This window comes from Rhinoraja longicauda, chromosome 19, assembly GCF_053455715.1.
Source record: "Rhinoraja longicauda isolate Sanriku21f chromosome 19, sRhiLon1.1, whole genome shotgun sequence".
In the NCBI taxonomy this organism is placed as follows: domain Eukaryota; kingdom Metazoa; phylum Chordata; class Chondrichthyes; order Rajiformes; family Arhynchobatidae; genus Rhinoraja; species Rhinoraja longicauda.
This window is the reverse complement of record NC_135971.1, coordinates 28682549-28703927: the sequence shown is the minus strand read 5'-3', so window position 1 is coordinate 28703927 and position 21379 is coordinate 28682549. Positions and strand designations below refer to the sequence as shown.

Genomic DNA, 21379 nt, shown 5'->3' with positions numbered 1-21379 from the left:
AAGCAGAGGTGCTTTGGGATGTGGTGGGGATTATCCCAGTGATGGAGTGAGGGGTGACCTGTCATGTGGGGATGGGCACTGGGGCTCTCACATGCCACTGCATCCATGTTGGATATGGGTGGCAGCTGAGCAATGAAGGGGGGATGTCAGTGGAGATGGGGCTGACAGAAGCTCCATCTGAAGGTGAAGTCACTCGCTTCTGCCAGCTTCACGTACCGCTTCCCACACTGTGTCCACCCGCCCAGAGCAACATTCCAGCATCAAGCTCCCCTCCACATCTGCTGGACCCGTGCCCTGCTGAGACCCCGGGTGTGGAGAAAGGGAGTGTTTGAACAGCGGTTACCGTGTCCTGGGTGATGTCAGGCTTCTGGAGAGTTGTTGCCGCTGCTCCTGATGTGTCATGGGCTCCCCCTATACCCCCACCCTCTATGTGGATCAGTACCCCAGACCCCTGGAGCCAGCAGGAACTCCTGCCCACCCAACCCATCCCTTTCCATCAGGAAACATATTTCAGCCTCGCCCTCTCAGTATCTCCCTTCAAACACCCAGCATCCCCTCTCGGGAAACACCCATCTGCATTTTAGCCTGCGCCTCCCAGTACCTCCTCTCATCATCCCTTCCTCACCCCATCCCCCCGTATCCCACCTCAGGGAATACCCACCCCTATCTCAGCCAGTCTCATCCCTCATCCAGTGTCTCCTCAGTAAACACCCACCCCCATCTCATTCCTCCCCCCCCTTGGGAAACATCCTCATCCCATCTCATTCCTCCCCCCCCCCCCCGTTGGGAAACATCCTTACTCCATCTCAGTCCTCTCCTCGCCCCCCCCCCCCCCCCCCCCCCCTTGGCTTTCACTGAGTTCTCCTTCAGGGAACAAATCCCCTCCACCTGTCTGACCCCATCCCCATGGTACTTCGCTCAGGAAAGCCCCTCCAGACTAACCCCTCCCCTCACTTTGCCTGCCATCTCCATTCCTCCTTTGATGACACTGTAGCGACCATAGAGAATGGTCCGGGTCGTCAAACCCTCAGATTGGCCAGCAAGGTCACGTGTGAGCGCGACCGTAGGGATTGGTCCAGAGAGCGACATCGCTGATTGGACAGCGTGGTCATGTGCGCTTTTGGCGCCCGAAAAGGTTCAGTTCAGAGAAGTCTTCGAAGAAGACAGTGAGTTTTTGATGGTTGTCCTTTACCTTGTTGTTTAACCTTTGTATTCGAATATTGCTGTCGCAATAAACTTCTTCTACAACCAACAAGTTTCCGGACTCGCCATATTGGTGACCCCGGCTATGCAGGAACACGACGCCCCGTTGTTGGATGCCGCGCCTGGCACACCGGAGTTAAGCGCAGTAAGCGTTTACCTTCCGTCGTTTTGGACACATCAACCGCAATCTTGGTTTGTCCACACCGAAGCCCAATTTCATTTCAGGTACTTCCTTGAGGGCCGCCCATTTGTGGCCTTTACGGACCACAAACCATTAACATTTGCATTTTTCAAATTGTCTGACCCATGGTCGGCCCGCCAGCAGCGGCACCTGACTGCCATCTCCGAATGTACCACCGATGTCCGTCATGTCGCGGGTAAGCTTAATGCCGTTGCTGACGCCCTGTCTAGACCTGCTTTTTCCCCTATTTCGGCGGTGGACTGCGAGGTGGATCCCCAGGAGCTTGCGGAGGCACAGCTTCTAGCGGATACCGCCTCGGCATACCAGTCCACCACTTCGGGATTGAAGTTGGCTCATGTAGCCTGCGGGTCGGAAGGCACAAAAGTCTGGTGTGATGTTTCCCTTCCCCGTCCCAGGCCGGTAGTACCGCCCTCCCTTCAGCGCCGGGTTTTTGATGCCATTCACGGGCTGGCGCACCCGTCCATCCGCTCCACCTCTGCTTTAGTAGCAACTCGGTTTGTCTGGCATGGCCTACGGAAACAGGTAGCGGGTTGGGCACGTTCCTGCGTTCCCTGTCAGACCGCTAAAGTCCAGCGCCATGTCCAGCCCCCCGTACAGGAGTTCGAGGTCCCAGCAGTTCGTTTTTTCCACATCCACGTGGATTTAGTCGGGCCTTTGCCTTCCTCCCGGGGCTACACCCACCTCCTCACGGTGGTGGATCGGTTCACCCGGTGGCCAGAGGCTTTCCCATTGTCTGATATCTCGGCAGCCTCTTGTGCCAGGACTTTGGCCCTCCATTGGGTAGCACGTTTCGGGGTCCCGGCAGTTATTACCACTGACAGGGGGCCGCAGTTCACTTCGTCCCTCTGGGCCGCGCTCGCAGAACTGTACGGTTCCAAGTTACAACCCACTACTGCATACCACCCCCAGGCAAATGGACTTGTAGAAAGGTTCCACCGTCAACTCAAGGCGTCCCTCAGTGCAAGGCTTGAAGGCCCGGACTGGGTAGACCAACTCCCCTGGGTCCTTCTGGGCATCCGGACTGCTCCTAAGCAAGATCTCGGTGCGTCGTCCGCGGAGCTAGTGTATGGCTCGCCACTTCGAGTACCCGGGGATTTGTTTCCGGACCCCTCAGACCAGCTGCCTCCAGTCCCATCAGTCTTAGCATCGCTCCGGGCACGGGTGGGTTCCCTGGCTCCAGTTCCGACTTCACGTCATGGATGTCTCATGGTACATGAACCGCCTTCCCTGAAGGACTGTGAGTATGTGTTTTTGCAAAAAGATTCCCATCGTGCCCCGTTGCAGAGGGTCTATCAAGGGCCGTTCCGGGTTTTGCGTAAGGGGACGGCTACCTTCACCTTAGACGTGTGCGGCAGGAGTGAGCTCGTCTCGGTGTCCCGGCTTAAACCTGCACACTTGGATCCGGATCAACCAGTCCTGGTCGGCCAAATCCCTAGGAGAGGCCGGCCTCCGTCAGTTCCGCTCAGTCCAGGACCCCCCGTTCCGGCAGTTCCTCCAAGTCCGGAATCCCCTGCTCCTGTGGTTCAGGCTGCCCCTCTCCTTACTTGTTATGGTCGCGAAATCCGGCTCCCTGCTAGGTTCCGTACCTCGGGTTCTGGGGGGGGTCATGTAGCGACCATAGAGAATGGTCTGGGTCGTCGAACCCTCAGATTGGCCAGCAAGGTCACGTGTGAGCGCGACCGTAGGGATTGGTCCAGAGAGCGACATCGCTGATTGGACAGCGTGGTCATGTGCGCTTTTGGCGCCCGAAAAGGTTCAGTTCAGAGAAGTCTTCGAAGAAGACAGTGAGTTTTTGATGGTTGTCCTTTACCTTGTTGTTTAACCTTTGTATTCGAATATTGCTGTCGCAATAAACTTCTTCTACAACCAACAAGTTTCCGGACTCGCCATAACACCATTCCCTCCACAACTTCGGTTCAACCACTCGCCTTCCCACAGGAATCCCCCCACACACAAGGAACAACACCGGCCCTTCACATCAGAGAGGCATCGAGTTATACAGCCTGGAATCAGGCCCTTCGGCCTTCAAGTAGGTTTAGGGCTCTTATTGTGCAGGAAAGAACTGCAGATCCTGATTTAAATTGAAGACATAAAATGCTGGAGTAACTCAGCGGGACAGGCAGCATCTCTGGAGAGAAGGAATAGGTGATATTTCGGGTCGAGACCCTTCCTCAGACTGATCCATGTCCACTCTATCTCGGCCTTTCATGATCTGATAGATTTCAGTGAGATCCCCACTCATCCGTATAAACTCCAGCCAGTACAGATCACGAGCCTTCAAACGCTCCTCATACATTAACCCATTCATCCACAGAATAATTTTCATAAACCTCCTCTGGACCCTCTCCAAAGCCATCCTCAGGTATGGGCCCAAAACTACTCACCAGATTCACTGGATGTTTTCAAGAGAGAGTTAGCTCTGAGGGCTAAAGGAATCAAGGGATATGGGGAGAAAGCAGGAATGGGGTACTCATTTTAGATGATCAGCCATGGTAGTGCTGGCTTGAGGGGTCGAATAGCCTACTCCTGCACCTATTTTTCAATGTTTCTCCAAATCAATCAGTTCCCTGATTCAATTTGATCATTGCTGATCATCTAAAATCAGTACCCCATTCCTGCTTTTCCCCCATATTGACAGTGTGGTAGTTAAGGGGATTAAACTGCCATTGCAGCCTTCTTCCACCTCAAAAACATTGCCCGTCTCCGTCCATCCCTCTCCTCCACAGCTGCAGAAACCCTCATCCACGCCTTCATCACCTCCCGTCTGGACTACTGCAACAGCCTCCTATGGCGCACCTTCAAAAATCATCAGTAAACTTCAATACATTCAAAACTCCGCTGCCCGTCTACTCACCCACACCCCGATCCGTGACCATATCACCCCCGTCCTTTACAAACTCCACTGGCTCCCCATCCCCCAGAGAATCCAGTACAAAATCCTCCTCATGACCTACAAAGCCCTCCATAACCTGGCCCCATCCTACCTGACTGACCTCCTCCACAGGCACACTCCCACCTGCACCCTCCGCTCTGCTGCTGCCAATCTCCTATCCCCCCCCATCCGGACCAAACTCAGATCCTGGGGGGACAGGGCTTTCTCCATCGCTGCTCCCACCCTATGGAACTCACTACCCCAAACCGTCAGAGACTCCTCCTCACTCACCACATTCAAAACATCACTGAAGTCTCACCTGTTCAGTACTGCCTTCAACCACTGAAGGTCACCTCACCTTCTGTCTCCTTTCTCTGTTCGTTTACTTATTTATCTATTTATTCACTTCTCTATGTTCTAGAAATCCCTGTAAAGCGTCTTTGAGTGTTTGAAAAGCGCTATATAAATGTAATGCATTATTATTATTATTATTATTATTATTACAGAACAGCAGGCGGAGCAGTGTGGACAGCCTTAGCCACATATTTGGAGGAAACAGGTCCAACCAAAGAAACGGGCGCTTCGCTCACCGAGTCCATCGATCACCTGTTCACACTGGTTCTATGTTGTCCCACTTTCTCATCCACACCCTAAACTCTAGGCCAATTTACAGAGGCCAGTTAAGCATAAAACTGGGGAATGGGAAGAAACCTGATCACTGGAGGAAACCCACGCTATCACAGGGAGAACATGCAAACTCCATACAGACAGCACCCGAGGTCAGGATCGAACTTGTCTCAGCTGCTGTGAGGCAGCAGCTCTACCAATAGCGTCAGTGTATCACTAAGAACCACTCGTGGCTGTTGGTCTGAGGTTCTCTGGCAATGATGGGAATGAGGAGACTGAAGACAATTTCACCAAATGGAATGGTTCAGGAACATCGAATGATGACATGATCACAGGTCATTACCCTGAGCCACGTGTCTTAATCCACAGATACTGCAGAGTGTTTCTTGTTTATTTCCCCTTGGGTTGTCACAGCACACTGAGAGTGAGTGACGGGCTCACGGCACTGACAGGGTTACAGTGATTGTTTACCTGTGGATTGTAAGGGGGGTGGGGGGTGGGGGGGCTGAGCTGCCAGCGTCCCGGGACTGAGACCAAACCCGCAGTTACAACAGATGCGGACCAAACAACCGGTGTAAACATCTCCCGATGCCAACACACGGTGTCCCATCACAACCCAGCCTTGGGCAGCGTCTCCAGTCTCCGGGTGAACATGTTGGTCTGCTCATCTCTTTTCCCTGCACTGCTCGTGGCTGGGCTCCTTCTGGTAGCCCAGTGGCGAGTGGCTGCCCCCAGTGGAGAGTGGCTGCCCCCATGAGTGGGTATCTGCCCCCAGTGGTGAGTGTGTGCCCCCAGTGGCGAATGTCTGCCACCAGTGGCGAGTCTGCCCCCAGTGGAGAGTGGCTGCCCCCATGAGTGGGTGTCTGCCCCAGTGGTGAGTGTCCGCCCCCAGTGAGAGTGTCTGCCCCCAGTGGAGAGTGTCTGCCCCAGTGGAGTGTGTCTGCCCGCAGTGGAGAGTGGCTGCCCCCAGGAGTGAGTGTCTGCCCCCAGTGGTGAGTGTCTGCCCCAGTGGAGAGTGTCTGCCCCAGTGGAGAGTGTCTGCCCCAGTGGAGAGTGTCTGCCCCCAGTGGTGAGTGTCTGCCCCCAGTGGTGAGTTTCTGCCCCAGTGGAGAGTGTCTGCCTCCAGTGGTGAGTGTCTGCCCCCAGTGGAGAGTGTCTGCCCCCAGTGGTGAATGTCTGCCCCCAGTGGCGAGTGTCTACCCCAGTGGAGAATGTCTGCCCCCAGTGGTGAGTGTCTGCCCCCAGTGCGGAGTGTCTGCCCCCAGTGGAGAGTGTCTGCCCCCAGTGGTGAGTGTCTACCCTCAGTGGAGTGTCTACCCCAGTGGAGAGTGTCTGCACCCAGTGGCGATTGTCTACCTGCAGTGGTGTGTCTGCCCCCAGTGGAAAGTGTCTGCCCCCAGTGGAGAGTATCTGCCTCAGTGGAGAGTGTCTGCCCCCAGTGGCGAATGTCTGAACCCAGTGGCGAGTGTCTGCCCCCAGTGGTGAGTGGCTGCCCCAGTGGAGAGTGTCTGCCCCAGGAGTGCCTGCCCCCAGTGGCGAGTGTCTGTGCCCAGTGGCAAGTGGCTGCCCCCAGTGGCAAGTGGCTGCCCCCAGTGGTGTGTGTCTGCCCCCAGTGGTGAATGTCTGCCCCCAGTGGTGAGTGGCTGCCCCAGTGGAGAGTGTCTGCCCCAGTAGAAAGTGTCTGTACCCAGTGGCAAGTGGCTGCCCCCAGTGGCGAGCGTCTGTACCCAGTGGCGAGTGTCTGTACCCAGTGGCGAGTCACTGCCCCAATGGCAAGTGGCTGCCCCCAGTGGTAAGTGTCTGCCCCCAGTGGTGAATGACTGCCCCCAGTGGCGTGTCTGCCCCCAGAGGAGAGTAGATCCCCAGTGATGAGTGGCTGCCCACAGTGGCAAGTGTCTGCCTCCAGTGGAGAGTGTCTGCCCCCAGTGGTGCCTGCCTCCAGTGGCGAGTGTCTGCCTCCAGTGGCGAGTGTCTGCCCCCAGTGGCGAGTGGCTGCCCCCAGTGGCGAGTGGCTGCCCCCAGTGGCAAGTGTCTGCCCGCAGTGGTGAGTGCCTGCTTTCAGTCAACAGTGCGATAGGTGGGATAGGGTTGTGCTCTGGGATCAGGAGAGACGGGTGACACGGAACTGAGCCTGTGTGAGGATCACACAGGGAAGGAAGTGGAAACACTCCCGCCCCCATCTCAAGGACTGCGGGCACCTTCCCTCCGGGTGCCTGGACCCCTCTCTGCACCAATTGGTGGGCCACAGGCGAGGCTGCTGGGCACTGTCCAAAAATCTCATGGGTGCCGGAGACTAGCACCACACTGTTCCCAGACCAAGCTCCCATTGAGGTCGCTGACCCACTGTGGAGCTGCTGGAATGGAGACTTAGGCCACAGGGACCCCACCCTGCTGATGGGGATTGGGGGAATTGCTGCAGGAAGGACCACCCACATGGGAGAAGAGAATGGTGAGAGGGACCACCCTCCATGGGCAGGGGATTGAAAGACCACCTGTTTCCTGTGGCTCATGGAGCTGCCAAACAGGCCTTTCAGTCCATCCAGTCAGGTGGCTGCCACTTCTCTGCCCTGCAGTCTGGGGATCAAAGTAAATGAGTCTCAGAGTTATGCTATGTAAGTTCTCTGGCAACGGGGAGAAAGCATACCCATCATCACCCTTATCCTGATGGCCAAACTCATGTGTGGCTGCATCATGTTCTGCAAAAAAACAAAGCACATGAGCACTAAGTGGCTGACATAGTGGCCACAGCGGCAGAGTTGCTGCCTTACAGCGCCAGAGACTTGGGTTCAATCCTGACTGTGCTTTTCTGTACAGAGTTTGTGCGTTCTCCCAGTAACCATGTGGGTTCGCTCCGGGTGCTCTGGTGTCCTACTTCCAAAGACATACAGGTTTGTAGGGTAGACACAAAATGCTGGAGTAACACAGCGGGACAGGCAGCATCTCGGGAGAGAAGGAATGGGTGACGTTTCGGGTCGAGACCCTTCTTCAGACCAATGTCGGGGAGGTGGTGGGGCAAAGATAGAATGTAGTCGGAGACAGCAAGACTAGCGGGAGAACTGGGAAGGGGGAGGGGATGGAGAGAGAAAGCAAGGGCTATCTGAATTTAGAGGTCAATGTTCATACCACTGGGGTGTAAACTGCCCAAGCGAAATATGAGGTGCTGGTCCTCCAATTTGCGCTGGGCCTCACTCTGACAGTGGAGGAGGCCCAGGACAGAAAGGTCAGATTGGCAATGGGAGGGAGAGTTGAAGTGCTGAGCCACTGGGAGATCAGGTAGGTTCAGACGGACTGAGCGGAGTTGTTCAGCAAAATGATCGCCGGGCCTGCGCTTGGTCTCGCCGATGTAGAGAAGTTGACACCTGGAACTGTGGATGCAGTAGATGAGGTTGGAGGAGGTGCAGGTGAACCTCTGCCTCACCTGGTAAGACTGTTAGGATCCTTGAAATGTAGTCGAGGGAGGAGGTAAAGGGACAGGTGTTGCATCTCCTGTGGTTGCAGGGGAAAGTACCTGGCGAGGGGTGGTTTGGGTGGGAAGAGACGAGTGGACCAGGGAGTTACGGAGGAAACGGTCTCTGCGGAAAGCAGATAGGGATAGAGATGGGATGCTGTGGCCAGTAGTGGGATCCCGTTGGAGGTGACGGAAATGTTGGAGGATTATATGCTGTATACGACGGCTGATGGGGTGGAAGTGAGGACTAGGGGGTCTATCCTTGTAAAGAATGGGGGGAAGGGGAGCAAGAGCGGAGCTGCGGGATATCGGGGAGACCCTAGTGAGAGCCTCATCCATAGTGGGGAACCCCCGTTTCCTAAAGAATGAGGACATCTCCAATGCCCTGGTATGGAACACTTCATCCTGGGTGCAGATGCGGCGTAGACGGAGAAATTGGGAGAAGGGAATAGAGTCTTTACTTTTACAGGTATATAGGGTAATTGGCTTCAGTAAAAATTGTAAATTGTCTAGTGTGCAGTGTATGGGTTGTAGTGCTAGTGTATGGGATGATCACTGGTCGGCATAGACTCGGTGTTTACACACTATATCTCTAAAGTCTAATTGCCCAGTGTTGCGAAGGATAAACCTGGCACCGATGCCACACAGTGTGACAGTCAGCTGGACTTTGCCACTGCATTGGCCTTTATGGATATGTGTACATTATTGTCCATTCCCCTCATGATCTTATACACAGCTGTTCAAAAAAAATGGTCAGCATGGAATATCCTGCAGAAGAAGAACTTGATGGATCCTGTGGGGTGGTTCACTTGGCAGACTGCCCAGCTGGTCTGGCAAAATGTTTTATCGCAATGATTCACCAACAAGCACCAGGACCTTACCTAGGCTGGTGGGAAGAGGATCCCTCCCAGTCAATTCCTTCCTGTACCATCGCAGTCTTACAACCAATGCATACTGCCCTGGGGTCAGCTGGAGTGTCAGAATCATAAAGCACAAAAACAGGCACTTTGGCTGAACATGCTCATGCCGACAAGATGCCCTATCTGCATTAATCCCACCTGCCCGCGTTTGGCCCGTCTATATACTAAACTCTCACTTGTTTGTTTGTTCCTGAACTACAGCCAAAATGGTGCACGATAGCGTGACAATTTTAGGCCCACCTTACTCACCGTCGTCCCTTTGGTGCTAATAGAAAAAGTTTCATTGAAATTGGTGTTATATTTTTTAAGTTATTCACATTTTAAAGTTTAAATCTCTCTCCTAGGGAGGGAGGGGGGGGGGAGGAATGGAGGGGGAGGGAGGGAGGGGGTGGAGGGAGGGAGGGGGGATAGAGGGAGGGGAGGAGGGAGGGAGGGATGGGGGGAGGGAGGGGGAGGAAGAAGGGGGATAAGGGGGGTTGAGGGGAATGGAGTGGGGGAAGGGGGGAATGGAGGGGAAGGAGTGGGTGGAGGGAGGAGGGAGGGTGGGGGATAAGGGGGGTTGAGGGGGATGAAGTGTGGGGAGGGGGAGGGGGTGGAGGGAGAGGGTGGAAGGCAGAGGGGAGGGGGGAGTGAGGGAGGAGAGGGTGCTGCACCAATGCAGGACAGGTTTGGGCACAACGGGTCGACCTGGTCTAGTATCCTTCTCAACTTTTCTTATCCATGTACCTGCCTAAATGTCTTAACTGCTGTTACAGTACCTACCTCAATTACCTCCTGTTGAACTACCAGTTCAATCCATATACCCTCAACTCTATATGAAAATGTTGCCCTTCAGGTTCCTATTAAATAGTTCCCCTCTCATTTTAAACCGATGTGCTCTGGTTCTTGAATCCCCTTCTATTGTCCATTCCGCTCATGATCTTATACACAGCTATAAGATCACTCCTTATGCTACAGCGATCCCAGCAATAAAGCCCTCTAAGGATATATGTCCAGTGAGGATAAGAGGATCACCCACCTCCTTGTGGACTATATATTTGCTAAGAAGTTTTGGCAGAAGAATGCATGGGCCCTTGTCACTTCATCTTGAGCAACGGCGTAACAGAGGACTCTGATGTACAAGCTTTCATAGGGACACACTTGGAGACAGACATCAAACCTTGCTGAAAGACCATCAATTTGATGAACGACGCTGCTTCGTCTGCCCAAAACTTGGTCTCCCCACACAGGGGGGGAATGTCCATCGGGGAATGTTACCGATTCCTTTACTGATACTGAGGCTCATTCCTTTACTGCTAAAGTTAAAGTCTAAATTGCAAGTGTGGCTAATGGGAGAGTCTAGTATCAGAGGCCTCAGAATAAAAGGACGTACCTTTAGAAAGGAGATGAGATTTTCTTCAGACAGAGTAGTGGAATTCATTGTCGCAGCCTTCTGCTGTGGAGGCCAAGTCAATGAATATTTTTAAGGCAGAGATTGACAGATTCTTGATTGTAAGGGTGCCAGGGGTTATGGGGAGAAGGCAGGAGAATGGGGTTGAGGAGGAAAGATGATTAAATGACGGAGTAGACTTGATGGGCCGAAAGACCTAATTTTGCTCCGATGATATATGAACCGTATGTGCTGAGGGACGCACTGAAAGCTTGGTGCAGCGCACGCCAAGGCTCAATGACGGAGGACCACAGTCTAGGGTCCTTCTACTGCTGGACTTGAGGGGCTGAGTCCGTGTCGACACTATCAGACACGTGAAGTTTGTATCATCCCAGGAGGTGATGTGCTGTGGACACGGAGGGTGCTCGCGCTGCAGACTTATGGAACCAATAACACCATGAGCAGAGTGAGCCATGCACTGTTATAGTATTTCATGCACCTGCGCCGCGGATCAAACAGCGAGAGGTTGATCGTTTATTGTGTAGGAAGGAACAGCAGATGCTGATTTACACTGAGGATAAACACAAAATGCTGGAGTAACTCAGCGGGACAGGCAGCATCTCCGGAGCACCTTCTATCCACAGATGTTGCCTGTCCTGCTGTTACTTGGTCGGTTGATTGAATGATTCGCCTCACAGACGGGTGAGCGCCGGCAGCAGCGGTTTATTGGCAGTCCCACCAGCGGCCTCTGGGGGTCAATCCGCACCACTGGGGCAGATCAACACCGTCAACGGCGTAGTTCACCCGGCAACTGATGACGCGCGCCAGACTAGGCCTGTGATTGGGGAAGACTGATGGGGAAGCGGGAGGTGCCACATGGAGTCAATGGTTTCTGTTGGTTCCTGGTTTCACTTCTGGGGACTTTCCAGCCCAGACCCAGTTCCCATTGTGTGAAACCAGAGTGACTGGTTGGACAGGGACAAGCTGCAGCTCAGTGGAGTGAGGAGATGGGAGACAACATGTGAGCCTCATGCCAGTTCTGGGGAAATTATTGGATAAAAGATATCTGGGACAACATGAATCTACCCTTGACAAGGTAGAGATTAATCACAGCGGAGCGTCACAGTGTCCAGTCACTCTACACTTCCATTCCCCACAAGGATGGTCTTGAAGCCCTCCGCTTCCTCGATCGTAGAACCAGCCAATCCCCATCCACCAACACTCTCCTCCGCCTAGCAGAGCTGGTTCTTACCCTTAATAACCGTTGACTCCTCCCACTTCCTACAAACCAGAGGCGTAGCTATGGGCACTCGCATGGGCCCTAGCTATGCCTGCCTCTTTGTCGGGTACGTCGAACAATCCCTGTTCCGGACATACACTGGCCCCATCCCCGAACTCTACCTCCGCTACATCGACGACTGCATTGGTGCTACCACTTGCACCCATGCAGAACTCACTGACTTCATACACTTCACTACCAATTTCAATCCTGCTCTTAAATATACTTGGACTATCTCCGACATCTTCCTACCGTTTCTGGACCTCACCATCTCCATCACAGGAGATAGACTAGTGACTGACATCTACTATAAACCCACTGACTTGCACAGCTATCTGGACTACACTTCCTGCCACCCTGTCTCCTGCAAAAAGTCTATCCCCTACTCCCAATTCCTCCGTCTACGCCGCCTCTGCGCCCGGGATGAGGTGTTTCACACTAGGACATCAGAGATGTCCTCATTCTTCAGAAAATGGGGCTTCCCCTCTCCTATTATAGATGAGGCTCTCACTCGGGCCTCTTCTATATCCCGCAGCTCCGCTCTTGCTCCCCCTCCCCCCATTCGTAACAAGGCCAGAACCTCCCTCATTCTCACCTTCCACCCCATCAGCCAGTGTATCCAACAAATCATCCTCCAACATTTCCGTCACCTCCAACGGGACCCCACTACTGGCCACATCTTCCCATCCCCTCCCCTTTCTGCATTCCGCAGAGACCATTCTCTCCGTAACTCCCTGGTCCACTCGTTCCTTCTTACCCAAACCACCCCGGGCACTTTCCCCTGCAACCGCAGGAGATGCAACACCTGTCCCTTTACCTCCCCCTCAACTCCATCCAAAGACCCAAACAGTCTTTCCAGGTGAGACAGAGGTTCACCTGCACCTTCTCCAACCTCATCTATTGTATCCGCTGCTCTAGATGTCAACTTATTTACATCGGCGAAACCAAACGCAGGCTCGGCGATCGTTTCGCTCAACACCTTCGCTCAGTCTGCCTCAACTAACCTGATCTCCCGGTGGCTGAGCACTTCAACTCCCCCTCCCACTCCCACTCCCAGTCTGACCTTTCTGTCATGGGCCTCTTCCAGTGCCATAGTGAGGCCCACTGGAAATTGGAGGAACAGCACCTCATATTTCGCTTAGGCAGCTTGCAGCCCAGCTGAACATTGACTGTATGAACATTGACTTCTCCAACTTTAGATAGTTCCTCTGTCCCTCTCTTCCCCCCCCCCCCCCCCCCCTTCCCAGATCTCCCTCCATCTTCCTGTCTCCACCTATATCCTTCCTTTGTCCGGCCCACCTGACATCAATCTGAAGAAGGGTCTCGACCCAACACGTCACCCATTCCTTCTCTCCTGAGTTGCTGCCTGACCTGCTGAGTTACTCCAGCATTTTGTGAAATAAATACCTTTGATTAATCACAGATTCAGCTTGGCCTTGTTGGTGGCAGATCCTGTCTGACAATGAAGGCAGTGCAGTAGATATAGTTATGAGCCTTTGACAAGGTTGCACATGCGACACTGGTCCAATAGGTTAGAGCCTGTGGAACAGGGCAAGTGAGCTAATTAGATCTAAATTTGGCAAATAATCAGAGACAGAGGGTCTTGGTTATTTTGTGATTGGATGTCTGTAACTAGAATGTGCGGAGCTGGGCACTTACTAATTAACATTAACGATTTTGATCTGACTAACATAGCACAGAATAGTAGAACAGTGTCCACAATGCCTGTGTTGAACATAATGCAAATTTAAACCAATCTCTCTGCTTGCAGGTAATCCATGTCCCTCCATTCTCTGCATATCAACGTGCCTATCGAAAAGACTCTTAAAGGCCACTATCATATCTGCCTCCACCTTCCACCATGTCAGGATGTTCCATGCATCCATCACCCTCTGTATAAAATACTTGCCCAGCACATCTCCTGTGCAGTTTGGCCCTCTCACCTTAAAGTTAAGCCCTTTAGTCTTCGACATTACCATCCTGCAAAAAAAAACTTCTGACTGCGTAATCTATACATATGTCTGGCCTTAACTTCTGACATTCCAGAGAAAACCAAATTTGTCCAACTTCTCCTTATTGCTAATACCATTTAGGTTTAAAGGTAGACACAAAATGCTGGAGTAACTGAGCGGGTCAGGCAGCATCTCGGGAGAGAAGGAATGGGTGATGTTTCGGGTCAAGACCCTTCTTCAGACTGAGGGTCGTAGAGTCGGAGGGCAGGAGGAATCACAAAGGGGAATCAGTGAGAGAGGATGTTGCTAAACTCTCGTCGGAGAGAAGAGGAGAACTTCTTCAAAGTTGACATATCTTGAGGGGAATTCGCAGTGGAGCGGCAAAATGTGTAGGAAAAAAACTGCAGATGCCGGTTACAATCGAAGGTAGACCCAAAGTGCTGGAGTAACTCAGCGGGTCAAGCAGCATCTCGGGAGAGAAAGAATGGGTGATGTTTTGGGTCGAGACCCTACTTCAGACTGGAGTATCTCAACGGGTCAGGCAGCATCTCGGGAAAAAGGAATGGGTGACATTTCGGGTCAAGACTCTTCTTCAGACTGGTTTATTTGTCATGTGTACTGAAATACAATGAGAATCTTTGCATGCTATCCAATCAGATCAGATAATACTGTACATGAATACTTTCAAGTCAACCATAAGTTTAATAGGTAGAGTAAAAAGTACATACAGAGTGCAGAATATAGTTCTCAGCACTGTTGTGCATCATTTTCATACACAACGTCCAATGTCTGCAATGAGTAGAGGTGAAAAAGACAGTACTGTGCTTCTGCGAGGGACCATTCAGTACCATTCAGTAGCCTGATAACGGGGGGGAAGAAGGTAGATACAAAATGCTGGAGTAACTCAGCGGGTCAGGCAGCATCAATGGAGAGAAGGAATAGGTGACGTTTAGGGTAAATACTATTCTTCAGACCCGAAACGTCACCAATTCCTTCTCTCCATAGATGCTGCCTGAACCGCTGAATTACTCTAGCATTTTTTACCTACCTTCAACTTAATCCAGCATCTGCAGGTTTTTTTATCCTACAGAGGGGAAGAAGCTCATCCTGAGTCTGGTTGTCACTTTCAAGCTTCTGTAAATTCTGTCTGACAGGGGCAGGGAGTAAAAGGAATTTTTAAACCCAACCCAACCTCATCCCCAAACCAACCCAACCTCATCCTGGACCCAACCCAACCTCATCCCCAACCCAACCTCATCCTGGAACCAACCCATCCTCATCCTGGAACCAACCCAACCTCATCCCCGAACCAACCCAATCTCATCCCCGAACCAACCCAATCCCATCTCCAAACCAACCCAACCTCATACCCAAACCAACACAATCCCATCTCCAAACCAACCCAACCTCATCCCCGAACCAACCCAATCCCATCTCCAAACCAACCCAACCTCATCCCCGAACCAACCCAATCCCATCTCCAAACCAACCCAACCTCATCCCCAAACCAACCCAACCACCTCCCCGAACCAACCCAACCCAACCTCATCCCCGAACCAACCCGACCTCATCCTGGACCCAACCCAACCACCTCCCCGAACCAACCCAACCTCATCCCCGAACCAACCCAACCTCATCCCCGAACCAACCTAACCTCATCCCCGAAACAACCCAACCTCATCCCCAACCCAACCCAACCTCATCCTGGAACCAACCCTACCTCATCCTGGATCAAACCCAACCTCATCCCCAACTCAACCCAACCCCATCCCCAAAACAACCCAACCTCATCCCAAACCAACCCAACCTCATCCTGGAACCAACCCAACCTCATCCCCAAACCAACCCAACCACCTCCCCGAACCAACCCAACCCCATCCCTAAGCCAACCTCATCCTGGAACCAACCTAACCCCATCCCCAACCCAACCTCATCCTGGAACCAACCCAACCTCATCCTGGAACCAACCCAACACCGTCCCCGAACCAACCCAACCCCATTCCCAAAACAACCCAACCTCATCCTGGAACCAACCCAACCTCATCCCCAAACCAACCCAACCACCTCCCCGAACCAACCCAACCCCATCCCTAAGCCAACCTCATCCTGGAACCAACCTAACCCCATCCCCAACCCAACCTCATCCCGGAACCAACCCAACCTCATCCTGGAACCAACCCAACCTCATCCTGGAACCAACCCAACACCATCCCCGAACCAACCCAACCCCATTCCCAAAACAACCCAACCTCATCCTGGAACCAACCCCATCCCCAACCCAACCCCATCCCCAAAACAACCCAACCTCATCCTGGAACCAACCCAACCCCATCCCCAACCCAACCCCATCCCCAAAACAACCCAACCTCATCCTGGAACTAACCCAACCCCATCCCCAACCCAACCCCATCCCCAAAACAACCCAACCTCATCCTGGAACCAACCCAACCCCATCCCCAACCCAACCTCATCCCCAAAACAACCCAACCTCATCCCCGAACCAACCCAACCCCATCCCCGAACCAACCCAAACTCCTCCTCGAACCAACCTCATGCTTGGCCCAACTCCACCTCGGGGTTCCGACTCGACCTCGGGATACCAAGGTTCGACCACGAAGTTCACCTCACTTCGACCACGCACCCTGTGGGGCAAGTCCTCCTCCATTGTCTGCCCATGGCGGGTGGGTTGGGCCTTGCTACAAGATGGTATCTTAGAGCAGCTTGTGCCTATGAGATGGTGTCTTTGAGCAGCTTATGCTTAGAGATGGTTTCATAGAGCAGCTTGTAGTGGAGCCGACTAGAGAAAAGGCATCTGTGGATTTAACATTGTGTAATCAACTAGATTTGATTAGGGAGCATAAGGTAAGTGAACCACGAGGAAGTAGTGACCATAATATAGACAATAGGTGCAGGAGTAGGCCATTCGGCCCTTCGTGCCAGCACCACCATTCAATGTGATCATGGCTGATCAATATGATAGAATTCAATTTACAATTTGAGAGGGAGAATATGACATCGGATGTGTCGGTGTTACAGCTGAGCAAAGGTGACTACAGAGGCATGAGGGAGGAGCTGGCTAATGTCGATTGGAAAGTGACCCAGGAATGACGGAGGAATAGGAATGGCAGAAATTTCTGGGAATAATTCGGAAGACGCAGGATCTTTTCATTCCAAAGAGGAAAAAAGAATCTAACGGGAGAATGAGGCGACCTTGGCTGACATGGAAAGTCAAAGACAGCATAAAACTAAAAGGAAAGGCAAAGATAGTGGGAATCCAGAGAATTGGGGAGCTTTTAAAAAACAACAAGAAGGTAACTAAGGCAATACGGGGAGAAGAGATGAAACATGAAAGTAAGCTAGCCAATAATAGAAAAAAGGATGGCAAGAGTTTTTGGAGATACATAAAGAATAAGAAAGAGGAAAGAGTGGACATTGGACTGCTGGAAAATGATGCTGGAGAAGTGATAATGGGGAAAAAAGAAATGAGAGAGGAATTGAATAACTTATTTGAATCAGACTTCGCAGTGGAAGACACCAGCAATGTGCCTGAAATTTGAGAGGGTCAGAGGGTGGAAGTTAGTGGAGTGGCTATTACCAAGGCGAAGGTGCTTGGGAGGCTGAAAGGTCTGAAGGTGGATACGTCACCTGGACAGGATGGACTGCACCCCAGGGTTCTGAAAGAGGTGGCTTCAGAGATTGTGGCGGCATCAGTAATAATCTTTCAAGAATCATCAGAGTCAGGGGTTCCAGATGATTGGAAAATTGCAAATATTACTCTGTCATTCAAGAAGGGAACAAAGCAGAATAGTGTAAACTATTGGCCGGTTAATCTGACTTCAGTGGCAGGTACGTTTTAGAGTCCATTATAAAGGATGCAGTTTCTGAGTACTTAAAGCTCATGACTTAGAGCTCATAGGTTTTGTGAAAGGGAGTTCTCGCCTGATGAACCTGTTGGAACTCTTTGAGGAAGTAAATAGCAGGATAGACAGTGCGGATGCGGTTTACTTTGGGTTTCCTCAGAGTGTTCCCGGTGTGCACTGATAGTTCAGTTTTTAGTTTAGGCCCCCCTTGGTCATTGGCTGTGCACTGATAAGGCCTTCAGTAAACCGACTTGTTCGATAGACTTACCACTGATCTGTGAGCTGTTTTATTTTGTGTCTGTGCCTATCTGAGTAAAGTCACATATAGGGTATGGGTACAGCACAAAATAGCACAAAATTCCCTCCTACACCGAGGGTGTCAGCAAATCAGTATTCAACCAATAGTAGGGTCGACACTTCACCGTAAGATATTCCAGTTATGGGGACTGTCACGTTCAAGAACCATGTGGAGTTAATTAGAAAGCAGCCCCTCTACCCTTTACTTTGCCTGAGGATGATGTGCATTCAGTGTAGCAAGAGGCTCTCAGGTCTGATGAGGAAGGGGTAAGCCATGTCTCTGTAAAACAGAGCACACAGGAGTCCCTCAGTTCTCTAAGGTTGGTAAGTCTAGCTTCAAGTTCATCCTAATTATTCTCAATAGCTGTACATTTGCTAGCAACATATTGGGGAGGGTGTACTTGAAACCATGTTTGTCTCTAATCCAGCAGCATTCTGGTAAAACTCTTCCACACCCTCTCCAAAGCTTCCTTGTCCTTTTTGCAATGGGCAACTAGAATTGCACACAATACACCAAATGTTGTCTAACCAGTGAAGGAGGTGTGGTTACTAAGTTTGCAGAATGCAGGAAAATTGGTATGTTGACTGTGAGAAGGATGGTCTCAGCCAATGTGACATAGAATTTAATCTTCATTATAGTGAGGTGTACTTTGGGAGTACGATACACTGAATGGTCAGACCTGAATGAGGAGTGGAACACGATGTTTGGTGGGCAAGTGCAAGGATCCCTGAAGGTGGAAGCACGGGTAGATATGGTAGTAATTTAGACATGAGGTACTTGTGTTTATCATGTGGACACAGCACACAGGAGAAGGGAAGCTATGCTACAAATTTCTCCAACATTGTTTTGGTCACAGCTGTAGTCACCACACTATCGGAAGGATGTTATTGCACTGGAGAGGGTGCAGAGGCGATTCACCAGGATGTTGCCTGGATGTTCACCGGGATGTTTCACTCGCCATTGGAGAGTTGCCAATTTAATTCAGAACTATTTTCACCCTGGTCATTCCCTTTATCCCTTCTCCTGCTGGGCAGAAGACACAAAAGCTTGAAAGCCAGATTCAAGAACAGCTTCTTCTTCTTTGCTATGAGACGACTCAATGGCCTCCCATAATCTAGTGTGTAGTTATGATGTCCCAACATCCTCATTCCAGATCTTGGTCTGTTTTAAACCTCCACTTTATAACTATAAGCAATCAGCAACAGCAGCAGCAATCAGCAGCAGCAGCAGCAATCAGCAGCAGCAGCAGCAATCAGCAGCAGCAGCAGCAATCAGCAGCAGCAGCAGCAATCAGCAGCAGCAGCAGCAATCAGCAGCAGCAGCAGCAATCAGCAGCAGCAATCAGCAGCAGCAACAGCAATCAGCAGCAGCAGCAGCAATCAGCAGCAGCAGCAGCAATCAGCAGCAGCAGCAGCAGCAATCAGCAGCAGCAGCAGCAATCAGCAGCAGCAGCAGCAATCAGCAGCAGCAGCAGCAGCAATCAGCAGCAGCAGCAGCAATCAGCAGCAGCAATCAGCAGCAGCAGCAGCAGCAATCAGCAGCAGCAGCAGCAATCAGCAGCAGCAATCAGCAGCAGCAATCAGCAGCAGCAATCAGCAGCAGCAGCAGCAATCGCAGCAGCAATCAGCAGCAGCAGCAGAGGCAATCAGCAGCAGCCAGCAGCAATCAGTATCAGCCAGCAGCAATCAGCATCAGCAGCCAGCAGCAATCAGCATCAGCATCACCAAGCTGTGTTGCTTGGGAAGTATTGTGTGGAGATAGTAAGGTGTAAGACCTGTGTGATCTCCCGGACAAGTTTTGATCGCCTAGCTTGGGGTCGGAGAGGAATTTCCCGGATTTTTTTCCCCAAATTGGCCTAGGTTTTTTATCCGGTTTTTCGCCTCTCCCAGGAGATCACTCAGTTCTTTTGGGTGGGCGGTTGGAGCGGTTGGAGCAGCGGCCAGGCGGTAGGTTTAGAAACCGAGCACGGGGCTTTGTTTGGGGAGTATGAGTGCCAGGGCAGTTTATTGTTCTGGGTGTCGGATGTGGGGAATCTGGGAGTCTGATAGTCTTCCAGACATCCACATCTGCGCCAGGTGCGACGAGATGGGGCTCCTAAGGGACCGTATTAGGAACCTGGAGCGGCAGATTGATGACCTCCGTCTGGTCAGGGAGAGTGAGAAGGTTATAGAGAGGAGTTACAGAGAGGTGGTCACTCCAAGACCACGGGTGGTAGACAAGTGGGTCACGGTTAGGTGGGACAAGGAGCAGAGGCAGGGACTAGAGAGTACCCCGGTGGCTGTACCCCTTGGAAATAAGTACTCCTGTTTAAGTACTGTTGGGGGGAACAGCCTACCTGGGGGCAGTGACGGTGCCCGGGCCTCTGGCAAGGAGTCCGGCCCTGTTGCTCAGAAGGGTAGGGAAAGGAAGAGGAGAGCGATAGTAATAGGGGATTCTATAGTGAGGGGGTCAGATAGGCGTTTCTGTGGACGCAGTCGGGAGACCCGGATGGTGGTTTGCCTCCCTGGTGCCGGTGTCCGGGATGTGTCTGAGCGTGTCCAGGATATCCTGAAAGGGGAGGGAGAGGAGCCAGAGGTCGTGGTACATATAGGTACCAACAATATAGGTAGGATAAGGGAAGAGGTCCTGAAAGGAGAATTTAGGGGGCTAGGAAGAGAGTTAAAAAAAAGGACTTCCAAAGCAATAATCTCAGGCTTACTGCCTGTGCCACGCGATAGTGAGAATAGGAATGGAGTGAGGTGGAGGGTAAATACGTGGCTGAGGAACTGGTGCAGGGAGCAGGGATTCAAGTTTCTGGATCATTGGGACCTCTTCTGGGGGAAGTATGACCTGTACAAAAAGGACGGGTTGCATCTGAACCTGAGAGGAACCAATATCGTGGCGGGGAGATTTGCTAAGGTAATTGCGGAGACTTTAAACTAGTACGGTTGGGGGGAGGGTCTCAAACACAGATAGCTAATAGGCAGTGTGTGAGGCAGGAGGCAGAAAAGGGAAACACTCAGACCCAATATGTAGGAGAGAAAGAAGTGAAAAGAAATAAACTGAGAATAAGAAATGATGGGTCCCTTAAATGTGTATATTTTAATGCTAGGAGCATTGTAAGAAAGGTGGATGAGCTTAGAGCCTGGATTGACATCTGGAAGTATGATGTTGTGGTGATCAGTGAAACATGGTTGCAGGAGGGTTGCGATTGGCAATTAAATATTCCAGGATTTCATTGTTTCAGATGTGATAGAATCGGAGGGGCAAGAGGTGGGGGTGTTGCATTGCTTGTCAGGGAGGATATCACAGCAGTGCTTTGGCAGGACAGACTAGAAGGCTCGATTAAGGAGGCTGTTTGGGTGGAACT

At 51.8% G+C, this 21379-nt stretch overlaps 1 pseudogene; it reads left to right on the top strand.

Annotated features, from left to right (window-relative positions):
* The first annotated feature begins 71 nt into the window (after window positions 1–71).
* Window positions 72–4649, top strand: LOC144602921 (uncharacterized; annotated as a pseudogene).
* Window positions 4650–21379: the final 16730 nt, after the last annotated feature.